The sequence below is a fragment of the Rhea americana genome, unplaced genomic scaffold (genome assembly GCF_003343005.1).
Source record: "Rhea americana isolate MKP2758 unplaced genomic scaffold, rheAme1 scaffold_14, whole genome shotgun sequence".
In the NCBI taxonomy this organism is placed as follows: Eukaryota; Metazoa; Chordata; class Aves; order Rheiformes; family Rheidae; genus Rhea; species Rhea americana.
Window position 1 is genome coordinate 336,859 of NW_028185483.1, and position 13,914 is coordinate 350,772.

The following is a 13,914-nucleotide window of genomic DNA, read 5'->3' on the forward strand; positions in this document are numbered from 1 at the left end:
TTCATTTTCACCATTTATTCAATAAATCCATAAACTTCTACTAATTCAGTAATGTCCACCTGATTTTGGCTCTACCTTTCAGCCTCGGGGCATTGCCCCTGCCATTTGCGGAACGGCACGGGCGCTTTGCTGAAGATGCGCTGCTACCGCAGCGCTTTGTAAGCGACCGCAAATAACTTCAGTCCTCCTTACCTCCTTCTTTCGAATCAAAAATGTCATATGGGATCGGGGAGAAATGTTTTAGATTTCAACCTGCTTGTTACGCTTTAAAAGTCAAAGGCTCAACCAAAATTTGAACTGTTCATAAGTTATTGACCTGAGAAGAAGAAATTGGTGAGAGTCGTATTTGAAGCAAAGCAATCCATTTGCACTCAGGCATGAAGTCCTCTCGTTATTAACACAGAAAAAAAATCAAAATAACTGAAGCGCTTCCCTTGCTAACAGCTCCTGCCCTCGAAGCCCCTCTCTAAGCAATCCTGAGGGTTTTCCTGCTCTCAGTCTTCACATCTCTACTACATCCCTTGAAAAGCAAAGTATTATCCTTCTGGTATTGGGACTGGGATGCAGACACATACTTTAATTTGCAAACTAATCTTGTTTCTGGAGCTTGTCTCCACAAGCAAGTTAAACACCTTCCTACACCTACCCCAAGTAAAAACCGGGAATTAAATCCACCCGTCCAAAACAGAGTCAGCCTGCCTACGGCAAGGCTCCGTGCGTTAACAGAGCTACTGCTTTTGTTTAGTTCCTCTCCGGTCCTTGCTTCCCTTCGGATCTGAGTCATCGCACAGGTGCCAGCGCTTTAAGACAGGTTTCGGATGCGCAGTTCTGCAGACCCTATCGGGAGCCTTGTGCGCGGCACAGGGGAGCAGCACGGCACAGCAAAGCGGAGGAAACGCACGCGGCTGTGAGCAGTTCCCCAGGCAACAAAGGGATGGTATTGAAAGAGAAAGTGACACTGCAGTGGTAAATAAATAAATGCATATCACAAAGCCACCCTCGTGCCTAGCTCTCCTGGATACAGCAGAGAAGCGAAAGGGGCAGACTGTAAACTCCCGATACCTGGGAGGAAACAGAAAAATTCCTCCCCGGTTAGGTCAAATAATACCTGCCGTCCCGAAGGTCTCGCAGGCAGCCAGGAGCGCGCCGCCTCCCCGCCTTCCTCCTCTACCTCACCGCCACCTCCGGCTCCCCGCCGGGGTGCCAGCGGCTCCTAAGCGACGGGGTCTTAATTAAAAAAAGGTTGATTTCCTTAAAAAAATAAATAATACATTCCTAGAAACATTAAGCTTTGCACTGTCTGCTGCCTGGGAATATTTAAAGGATTAACTGAGACAAATACTATCAGAAAGATAAAAACCACAATATTATTGGGAAAGCAGACTTTGAATTTGAACGTTTTCCCAGCAGTCAGGTTCCACAGTGTTCAGATTGAGGAGAAAATTACATAATTAATCCAGCCTAAACGAGCAGGTTTTCAGTTTCTCTGTCAGATTTCAAGTGAAAGCAACTAACAACCAGTGAGCAACCTACTGAGCAACAGCGCTCAGAGAAATTACTTGCAAATGTTTTTTCCAAAGCCCTTTGCGCTGGAAACCCGTACGTGGCATCGGCAGTTGCAAGCCGAGACGCCCGAGGGACACCACGAAGTACGAAGCGTCAGCCACGAAGTCCTGACCCACTTCAGAACCGTACGCTACTTGCGCACGACTTTGTTCTGCGGGCTGCTTAAAAGTGACTGAGGCAACTCAGTACATACATGTGTATCTTGAATAAACCCTGAAAGAAAGGGAGAACCAGAGCCTGCTAGTATTGCTATAGAGAGAAGGTGCTATGTTAGATTATCTTCTGATCTAGCACACAAAAACACGGCTGGGGATAGTGCCTTATCACTTTAATTGCTTAAACGAAGGCTGGAGTCCAAATCAAAAAATCCAAACACCAGAAAACCAATCTTGGCTGTAATTCAAACATAAGCTTGTAATAGCTTGAAAAGGGAACTGTAATACAGACGTCGTATTCAAGAAGTCAGAATTTAATGGCCTTTTAGCCTTAATCTGTTATTCAAGGAGTAGTTCTTTACAAAAAAAAATCTATTTGAATTCATTTGATTTTTATCAGTAAGTGCTAAATTGAACTTTAGGATAAAGTATAGCGTCGGTAATCAAACCCCTGTCATCACATTGGTATATCCAATTTATCCAAATATATTAAAGCTAATTGATAAATCACAGAAAAAACAGTAATGTTAATAATCTTATCTTCTAGGGCTTTGCCATTTTAAAAAGGCGCTTTGTTATTTATGAGTCAAAAGTACAGCACAGAGTTTCCAGTAATGAACTAGTGATTACAATGATCTCACCAGCATTTATCCAACCAGTAGCCAGGCTTATTTTTACTTTGTGCCCACATAGGGAAAGAAGCAGGAAGAAAAAAAATATGATCAGACTTCTTTTATCAAGGGAAAACCTGTCTAGTTTCAACTCCGCTCTTGCATTCAGCTACAATATTGCCTGAATTCTGCCGTGCTAAATTCACAGCTTCTCTTCAGTGAGTTTCTTGCAGAATCAGGACTTCAGAAATATCCAAACGTCCGAGTTATTGCGAGGAAACACAGCTCTTTGGAAATAAATGCAAGTACTCACTAGTTGCAGCAACCACGTTGCATTCACGTGATTGCTGACAGCCGCCATACGTAACGCACCATGTGTGCACACGTGCATTAATAAAAACATTACTACAAGGAGCATGTAACCACCATCAGAGAACAGTTCAAAAGTGGTTACTGGTATCTTGAGATGACATCAGAATGTTTTATGGCAAAGTTTCAGAGAACCAGCTACATAATTCTACATATAACCAAATAACAGTGCAGGAATAAAGAACTTCCTAGTAGTCTTCGCTGAGCAGTTGTTTTTATTATCATGACGAACATTTTAGTACATTCAATAGATTCAAAGGGCACAGTTTTCTGAAAAGCACTCCATTTTAGAAGTTTTCTCTACCATTTGGGGTCTTTGGAAGAATTTCAACTCAGCCTTTAATCTTGCACCGACAATTTTACATCTGGAACTAATTAGAGACATTATTTACCTACCCACCCGATGGCATATGCAGGTAGTGTAGAGATTTTTGTTGAATTCAATAAATTTTTCTTTAGATAACAGAAAGGAATTAAGTGGCTAATTTGCCACAGGTATTTTACTTGTGAAAAACACATTGATGAATTGCGTTTAATCTGAAGAGACTTCTAATCACGTACATTCAGAGCATCCTATCAAGTGAACATGCCTGGATCACTCATATTTGGTTTAACCCATGCTGAAAAAAAATGACAGCAACTGCAGTGGTCTATCATAATCTTAAGAAAGCAATTATAGTAAAATATTACTGTCACAGCTCTAGATTGCATCAGGGCATGTCCAAAGGACTCCTAACAGTAGTAGGGTATAGCTCCATCAAAAAAGGGAGACTAATCACTTACAGGGAGAGAGGCAGGTGCCTAAACACGGGCTTTTATCACCCTTTCAGGCGTCCAGTGGTGCAGCTGGAGGCAATCGTCAATGTCCCATGGGAAAGAACATTTTTGCTTGATTTATAAGGGGGTAGGAGGCAAAAAATGTAGATATTAAACTATTCTGATTGTATCCATTAAGCACCGACACTTTCCAGAACATCTAGTGTTGTATGAATGTATTGACCCAAACAAAAGAAAGAAGAAGTAGGTATGAGTTTGCTAATTCTTGCTTTTACTAACTTGTCAGTTATTACTTTGAAGATACGTTATTGGATTCACTCAGAAATTGCTCTATGGTAAATACCACCAAATGAAGCATGGATCTCAGTAACATTTGGAATTTATTTTCCAACCCTATCTCTTTGAAAAGCATATACGGGTACACATAAAGACACACACACACGGGTGTTTATTAACATGATCTATACCTAGCGTTTGGAGCTAAGCATTTAAACAGGCACAAGTAACTACCTGCCAACTGTCTGCATATCATTTCCCTGTCCCACTTTTCTTTTGTGTTTAAATCTTTCAAGTATTTTTAAAACGTAGAAAAGAATGGATAGCTCATATACGAAAGTAAGATCTATAGCTGAAAAAAACCATCTGTGGCTTCATTGGTTCCAGAGTTATTTCAGCTTACAGCAGCTGAAGACCTGCCTCAGAATTTATCTAGCAAACACACCGCTCTGACAGCACCATACTGAAGAGCTTTGTAATTTACTTAAAACAGAGTAACTGGTGCAAGAAAAAAAGATGCTGAGAGAACAGACAGAAATCGGGGTGGGGGAGACCACAAGCAATGAGTTACTGGTAATACGACTTCTCCAGCTTCGCGCCCCGCAGGTTCTCCAAAAGCAGGGAGGGAGAACGAGCAGCGACTGACGAGAGCTAGCAGGCTTCGCAGCGAGCCCCGGCGCGGCGGCGGGCAGCGGTACCACCTGATGGGCGCTCCGCACTAACTCGCAAAGGTACGCACGTCCAAACGAGCAGCCTCGGCAGCTAGGTCTGCACGGAAGAGCTATAGCAGAAAAACCTACGTGGATGCTTAAGAGCTTCTAGTTGGCTGAAAGACCCACAAAAGGCAACACATACCTGTTGCAACAGGTTAAGAGGTTTGTAGATGAGTAAATGAGTTAAAAAAAAAAATCAGCGTAAGATTTCCTCTAAATGTTATCTGTTACTAGCTAGTGGAGATTGCTCTCCAGACTGAACAGAGCTTTCTGAATTATTCATTACAAAGACTGGGAACCACAAAATCTACACATTACTCAGTGCTCGAGTAGTTCATATGCTGAATTTCGCCTAACGTGTTTACTGTATAGAAAGCACAAATGCATTTGAACCCGGGGTCATTTTCTTCTTCCATTCTCTAATAGGGACAAATCATCTTTGCAAATATTTAACTCCTGTCCCATTAGGCACAAATTTTGAGCAGTACGTTGGCCCTGACTCACAGCACCTCTAACACAGATACATTGCTCTCCTCCTCATTTGTTTAGCTTGTTAGCTTACAGGGAGAGGGAGCATCTCTTGCCATGCTTGCATGTGATTTAGTGCAGAAGGATATCTGAACTCTACTGTAATGCTGTAATACCAAACACTAACAGTTTTAATTTGGGCCTGTTGTTCCTTTCATGCAAATCTGGAAATTAAAGGAACACCCGAAGCTCTATCTCAGCCACACTAATCCTGTGAAAGCAGTGACTCATCTACTGATGGTTTTCCATAAATTAGGCAGCTAAAAATGGGTAGGAAGCGTGAAGCCATTAACACTTCCTGTAGTGTAAATTCTCTCACTGCATGTGAAGAAAATCCATGGCAGCAAAAATAAGAGATGAAGGTGTCAACACCCGTCATGTTTAGATATGTTGTTAATAATTCAAATCTTCCTCCTTTGGAGCGTATGGTTTTAGAATGAATCATTCTCTGTTTCCTTTTTTCAAACGAAAACTGAAGGTTTGTTGCTCACTGATTCCGTATGTTTTCTTCCCAGCCATTAAAAGAGAGAAAATTAATATGGCTGTTTGCGCGTGTTGCCAGCATCATCTCCTGGTAGCACCCTACCGTACCAATGTTTAGTATGTTATTATCTTCCTAATGTCAGCACAGAAATGGAAGTAATTGGTGTAAAAGTGACAATATATGAAAAAAAACCAATACATTTGAGAAATGCAAAGAGATGTAACCTGTGAGCAGGCTTGGGGCATGGCACTGCTTGGTACCCCGGGGAGCCACGGCACGGGCCAGCAGGGCCCCGATGCTGCTACCACTTTGTACAAGTGGAACATGACAAAATAAAGGTTGAAAACTGAATTCCAGAAGCAGCACTGAGACTTGGCTGCTGCACTGAGACGGCTGACAGAAAATGCCATTTCTCAATATCCTGCCCTCTTGGTTTCACAGATTAAGGAATTTGCTAAGTGCCGGGTGCCAGGCCTACCCGTACGTACAGACGTGTGCGCAGGGCCAGCAGGTGTGGGTAAACGGTAATTGCTGCACAGCTTGGGGAGGCGCCACAGCTCCAAACAGCTGGTTTAGATAATAAGAGCAAAAGATGCACCCAGGTGCCGGGGTAGCACACTGGGCCCAACTTCGTCGTGGCAGAGAAGAGACGACAGCAGAGCCGCTCTGCTAGAAGCGGTGGGAGAAGCATGAGCCTCACCCGGAGCTGGCGGGGGCCTCCCTGGCATCCTGTTATCAAGAACTCTAAATACCAAGCGTCCAGGTCAAGGCCTCTGCCCTCTCATTTCTAAATAGGTACAGTACCAAGATTTCTAATCAAAACCATTCATTCACTCCAACACCGCTTTGCTGCATCTGGTTCTCACTTGCTATTTTTCTGTATCCTTTCTCTGGTCTACTGTATACCAAACTGAACAAGATCTTAAGAAAAAAAAAAAAAAATGACCTTCTCCATGGGAGAAAAGACTGTTCTTGTCTGTTTAGAACCTCATGTGGGTGAGATATGCAAATGCTTTAATATGTTACTATTTCCCTATTCTTTTAATCCCAGGTCGCTCTGTAGTAAGGAAATTTAATCCTTTTTAAAATGGTTGCTGTAGGAAGAAACTTTAGTATTTGTCAGCTGCCCTCCTCAAAACTCTCCTTTTTGCCTTTTGAATCTCTGTAGATACTTCAAGTCTTAGTAAGCTTAAATAGGCTTTAATTGAAGAAACATACATATACAAATACACGAAAAAAACTTGGAATTTTTTTCATAATTTGGCTAGTTTTTGCAATTTGCAGAGTCAACTGCCAGCGTTCAGTACAGTATTACTTTTTCTGTATCCACGGGCAGCAGGAACTATTTCACTATCAATATTAAAGAATCAAAGACACAGCAGAACCCAAATCAATAATTTTAGGCTCGCTCCTTCTGTTTCTGGTCCACACCACTATGATCTGATCATCCAGATTTCCTGACAGTGACCCAGCAAGCTCTGCTCCCCAAGTGTGCCGCAGCACCTCCTGCCCTTCCTACCGACAGACAGGTACGGAGCAGCGCGGGGTCTACCAGCAAACACGTCATGGCTTGGAAGTCATGACTGCACCAGATTGAATCAACTGGACTCCACTTGCTGTTTAAATCGTATAAATCTGACTATGATCCAATATTTCCATGCAGTGATTCCAAGAGCAGCTACAGAATTACAAGATTTGTTTCAGCACAAGTGAGTATTTTCTCTCGAATATTGTGTTTCGACGGAGAACACAAGTGTTTTGCTATTAACAACCGAGCTCTCCACTCGCTCTGCTCTCTTGGCCGCGCTGTGCGCTCCCCGGCACCCACTGCCTTCCTGTAACTCACTCTTGTCGCGGGGACAGACAAGAGAGATGACTGGTCAGTCTTGTGGTTGCTGCGAAACAAGGAAAAGGAGAGTTTCTAGTTTAAAGTGAAGATCTCCGACAAAAAAAAGACACTTACAATTTTACTTTTAATTATGTTTCAGTGCAAATCAGATCAACGCTTCTGAAGTCGCCCGTGCACTGGAAGCCTCCCAGCCCCAACAGCAGTCCAGCCACTGCTGGCAAGCTAACAAGTCGCAAGGCAGCAGAGCCGTCGTGCCTACAACTCGCAGGCGAGAGGGCGAGGAGGGGGGGATTTCCTCCCTCACCCCCCCCAGCCGCCCCAGAGCTACGATCGTTGTAGGCAAAGCCAAGGGGCTGCATTCTAGCTACGCTCCACTATGGAGCGGCTCTCTACTAAGTCAGCACAGAGGCGCCCCACGTACGCAAACCTTCCTTGCCTCCAGCCACTCTGCATATCGATCGCCTTCTTCAAAATGACCACCTGTAGATAGGAAGACAAGAAGAGAGGCAGACTGTTTCTTAACAGCTGTGAGACCACAAACGACAGTGACGCATGGTAAAGTGCAAGCGGGTGTTTCTAAGAAGGACAGACAACAAACTTTGGGTTGACCCAGTCAATGTAGACATCACAGTCAGGCAGGCAAACAACCACTGGGGCTGTGGAGATAAAACTGCTTAAACACGTGCAGAGAAACACAGAAGCGTGGCAAACAGCATCAACAGAACGTGTACAGGCAGATAGTTCTGGCTGTTTCAAACGTCTGATTCCCACCGGTTCATGTGAAAGAGTGAGATGAACGTCTTTGAGGATCTGCATTTGTGTCTGAATTGTAGCTCCTTCTACTTCTGTAAATACACGAGTGCAAAGCAGCAACAGAGGAGGCACGTAGATACCTAGAGCAGATAGGATACTGGATAGCAAGAGTCTGAGCAAAATTTTTCAGAGTTCCTCACCTGTGAACATTTCCTAGGTCCCCAAGAGGACCTTTCCCTTCTGTTCTTTGATAAATACCATATATTTTTGACCCTACCAGGAGCCCCTTCAGGCTATTAACGTGACTTTAAGAATCATTATATTGCATCAGTGTCACGTCAATCTGAGATGGTCTGGATGTGCTACAGGACACACTAGGCTGCAGTCCCACGGTGGAGAGCACTGCAGTGGAACAACAACTCGTGTCTACAACTCCAAGGCTGCCTCCACACAGCACTGCATTTCAGTGAAAACTGAGTAAGGTATGAGGAAAGAACCCACTCTTCCCACTTACAGCCCTTTAGCCACAGTGTATAACCTGAAGTACTTAGCCAGCCATCTAACTAGCCTTTGTCATCCAGAAAAAAACATTATTTTCTATTTCCCTCTTTTATGTTTGAATCTGTTTGGTTTTCTTTTACCTGTCATAATCCATTAACCTCATGTGCGTTAATCTTTTCATAGGAAATTTGTTTTCTGTCTTCAAAGATCTTTTCTAGTGAGAAGACATTTTCCCTAGTCTATAGCTTCTACATTCCCTTCACATGACTTTTTTTTTTTTTTAATTAAGAAATCAAATTTCAAATTAGTAGTGAGCTAGGCAAATTTGCTCCTGACGGCATAAGATGAATTTGGCCACTGATGAAACATCCAGAAGACAGACATCTTGCACACACTGTCGCAGCAACTCTCTCCACAGGAGGTATTAAGAGGCAGAGTAGTTAGAGGAGAGCAGAGGTAGCCACAGTCAGCCACAGATCAAAGGTGAAGAAAGAGGCAAAGAGGAAGGAGCAAGGCGGAGATGGTTACATTTTACCTCAGTAACCCACTTCTCCCTACACCTGAGCCTCGCTGGACCAGAACATCCTTCCTTCTACCCACACCATGCTATTACAAGTGGTTGCTCCTCTGTTCCTCTCTCAAGGTACCTGGTACTTACTGTGTACCACCACACACTAGCCACGCTCACAGGGCTTACAGAGAACCACTTTTAGCAGAGTCACCACGCTGAGGCCACCTTCCCAGCCAAACTGTGAGTAAGGGCTGCTGCAGGCTGTTTCCAAGTGCTTGGAGAGAAGAAACATTCAGGAAGCGGACGGAAGCCTTCACTTATTTTAAAAGCTCAGTTTCAGGGGGAAAAGGGGTGAAGGAGACAGAACCCAACACTAACTCAACTCCACCAGCCAAACTGGGAGGACACCAGCAAAGGGACGGCGTTCATTAAAGCTGTAGGACAATCATCAGCATTTAAGAGAACTACATAAATCATTTTGCCTTATGCCTACTCAGTTTAAAACAGCACGTTCTGTCTTTTCTCTTAATTCCCATTAAGCAGTTGCTAATTCTCAAAGAAAAAAAAACAGTAAAATACATAAAGGGCTATAACTGTCTTAGTTTTACATCAAGATTTATCTATTCTTTGGTCCACTTGTCAATGCGTATATGGTACAAATCTGTGCAGTGCCCAGGTTGCCAGTCCCACTGACTTTAAAATATAGAGGGGTATTCTGATTCTTTTTAATCTGATTATTAAAACTATTATCCTAATCAAAACTCACTGTTTATTCCCCCATTTAAAAATGCTGTCTGGCAGACAGGTGTTTTTGGAGGAAAACCTTTCACATTCTCTTTAAGAGGTTTCAGCCTGGTTTGTTCACTCAAGTTTTCAAATCACTGCCTTCTCCTCTGGCCCACGTTGCTGCTTTCCCCAGCGCGGCAGATGTAAGAGACCCTGCCGCCACTGGCCATTTACACATTTCTCTTGAATTCAGCTAACTGTCTACGGCTAATATATAGCTGCAACTACGGCTGTTCCAAGAGCCAGTTTACTCTAGTTACCTGTAGATTACAGTCTGGGGACAAGAGAGAAGGAGAAAGGTTCTTGACGCACCCTTGTCCATCTAGCATGACAATATACAGTCCACAGCCTTCAGCTGGTATGAGCAGGCCTAATTCCCAGGCAGCCAACGGCCATATGCTGGCCCTCTAGGAGATCTAGTCCATAGCATCAGAAAAACAGAGAGAAGTGTTTTAAAATACTTGTTAGTGTTTTACTGTCATTAAAGCTGCTACAGAGGATACCTCCGGGTAGGGCAGGTATGCACCAACAGCACGTCCTGTGTAAAGCAAAGCGGCACTGAGAAGAAACCCGCACTCTGCAAAGCCAGTCCCATAAACTGGGACAACAGCCACCCCAGCGGACTGGAGAGGCAGCCCTAAAATGGGAGGCTGAACTCCAACCTTTTATTTGTCAACAACTTCTCTGTTCTGGATAATCTGAAAAATAAACAAACATAAACAAATTGCCTATCCCAAAATAAGCCATGTAATGCATGCACATGGAAAAACTACCACTCTCTCAGGATTTAATTTCCAAAGAAAAAGCAAAACACTGAGTTATCAAGTGGAACATGCTTTGCATCACAACATCCACATGCAGAATAGCTCTTGCATAGCATCATGGAAACATTTAAATAGTGCCTATCTATACACACTTGCACAAAGCAGTTGTCATTAAAAATTCTGACACTTGAAGAAATCTCCACGCTCCTAGGGAGAGGTGTTTGTACAAGTGCCGAATATCTCACCTACAAATCTCACATTTCTCATACAGCATTAATATCTCCTCTCATAATCTTTGTAAGGCCAACTTACTTGTCTTTTTGATCTTTTTGAGTTAAACATCCTGAGCATCCATCTAAAGATACTCAAGAGCAGTTCAATACTAAGTCAATGCTGAACTTGGAAATATAAAGTACACTATACTCTGGAAAAGTAAAGGACAGCATTCCTGAGAAGAACCTGATGTTGGCTATGACTGTATCAGAATTCCCAGTTCCTAATTCCCCCCATTTACACGGGCAGAAAGGTCACAAAACAAAGTCCTTGGTCTTTTCTTTTTCTATATATTTTTTTCTGTTTTTTTTTCTGTTTTTTTTTTCTTTTCTTAAGGAAAAGGAGATCCAACTATATCCTTTCTTTATTCCACTTTGAAGACAGCAGGATAGAATCAGCACTGATTTCCTTGTATGTGCAATTCAGTGAGACTGTGTGATGTGTAGCACAGCAGTGGGTTGTGCTGTCCTACACCCCAGTTTATTCTTGCATCCTCTTGGCTCAATCTCTGCATTCATACTATAGTAAAAAGGAAGCAGAAACAACCTACTCCATCCTAAGGACATGCGATCCCTGATTCAGCCCCACTACAGGTCTCACTGATAGACTGGTGTCAGCAGTGAAATCAAGGGTATTGCTCAGGTAGTGCCTCCTGTGTGAGCACTACGTAGGGACACTTCTCACATTGCTTCGTTTTTAGCAGGGCAAGCTTCCTATTTCTTTTCACCATCCTCCCAGTAGATGTGTTCAGGCAGACAAAGCCAGCAGGCCTTGGTCCAGAGAGCTCTTCTGCTGGGAGCAGGGAAAGGACGGCTCAGCGTGACCATCTCTCTACCTCTGCATATAGATGACACGAATACCTGGAGTCCTACTAGCTAATAAAAAGAATTTTGGAGAGAGAAAACTTTAAGTAATGTTTCAACTCTCCATCAAGAAGAGTCAGTATAGGGCTGTCTGTTTGGACTGCTCAGAGGTCACACCATCTCTTGTGTGCCATGCAGGGTATTTCTGCATACGCTGAGGCACCTGTGATGCCACACTTTGAGATGAAAGGTGAGATCAAAATAAAGAAGCCTTCTCCACTTTGACAATCCCTGGTCCTGAGACAAGGATTGACATGGTTGGAGCAAGGCAGCACAGAAAATGCAAGGGCTTTCCTAAAACTCAGAAGTTTTATTTGACGTAAGGAAGAGATAAGCCCCTCACCTTAATTCCTCAAATACTCTAACCCTAACCATGAACTTCTGATCTCAGCCTACAACGCTTATCCCTAATAATAAAATGAAGCCAAATTTGCCTAGTTCATTCTCTCAGAGAGGCAGCCAGGAAGAGCTGCCCCAACTATTCAGCTTTGACCAGATTAAAAGCAGTTGTAGCTCAGAGCAGAGGGATTCCCTTCGTTCATTCGATGATACCCGGGAATTACAGCAGTCCTGTTTTCTGTCACCACTGGCAGCCTCTGCTTGATATGTTGCTGCTGTCAGAGCCCAGAACAGCACACGACCATCCCAGTACAGGGTTGAAGAAAGGCTGTTTCCAGGGCGGAGTGAGGCTAACAGCTCTCCATCACTTGGAGCTGTAGTTGAAGTACTGTCGCTCACTAACTGTAGCTAGTGAATCTGCATGTTGCAGTCAAGCAGCCTCAGGAAGATGAAAGTCTCAAGCACAGGCAGATAGGTCACATTCACCACCTGGAAGTCACAGCGGAAGGTGGATTTCAAGAGACACCAGCGGGAAGATAACAAGGGACCTCAGTGAAAAGAACACAAAACTGCCCTGAGCGCGTGAGTCACTGCCTAGGACACCTGGTTGCCGGAGACGGTTATGTCACCAGCGCTGGCAGCAGACTGCTGCCTGGACGCAGCAGGCTGGAAGCGTAAACACTCACATTAGTCTCCACTTCTCCATCCACTTTCCACACTGCTGCCCCTGCCTGGTGCTCACAATACTTCCCCACCACCCTCTGAACGAGGGGAGTTTCGCATTCATTGCACCAGTTTTCATCCTGAATCCCAGGGAACAATTTGTTTAAAGAAATGGAAAAATCTTTACCAAGCCCCTTCTTCACTGTTTGCACGTGTAATCCCACATGCAACCTGCACAGTTTCAGGTTCATAAAAGACAGATCATAAAAATAAATATAAGCCTTTGAGAAAATCCTTTCCACTAGAAGAGCTTTGCAAATTGTCATCTATATTCAGACACCAAAGTACACCCGCTCTGGTCCAGGCGGGGGGTAACAGCTGCCTCTCCAGTAAACCAGTCTCAGTCCTCTACATGAGCAGCACTAGAGCAAACCCAGACACAAGCACTGTCACCACACTCAGCAGAACAAAAGTAGCATAGTTTTAACCAGTGATGAGGTGAATGTTCATTTAATTTACCTTGTTAAATATTTTGCAATATTTGGGGATCTTTTAGGTTTACTCAGGAAAGTACACAGTGCTTAATTCACTTGGAGGTACCTCCTGAACCACTACTTTTTTTGAGTTTTCCAACAAGTCATGCTATGCTATTGCAGCATCTCAGAGTGAAACTATTTTGTATATGATTAAGCTCTGAGCAAGAACTAAGCCTGAAATCATGGGCTAGATAGAGCCAGTGGTTGTGTTGCCTCTGAGAATTCAAGATTTAATTTCTGCTCCTCTCCATGGGAATGATATTCTCTACCAAAGCGCAGGTCCCCTCTGCTCCCTCCATGCTCACTATCATCTGATCCGTTAAACACCCCCATGCCCCCCACTCCGAGGACGGGCCATTCTATAGCCTTTATGTTTTACTCCAAGCCAGCGTTACCATCCAGGCTGCTCAGGAAGCAAAGAGGGTGGAGGAGAGGGGGCTGATGGTTGAAAACAGACTAATGTCTAAACCCACGGTGAAGGAGATCATCAGCAATTAACTATATGAGAGTCAGCGAAGAAAAAAATATCAACTTACATAGCTCCTACCAGGCTTTGTCAGCTAGGTATTGAGGAAGAAAAGCACTCATCAGGCACGG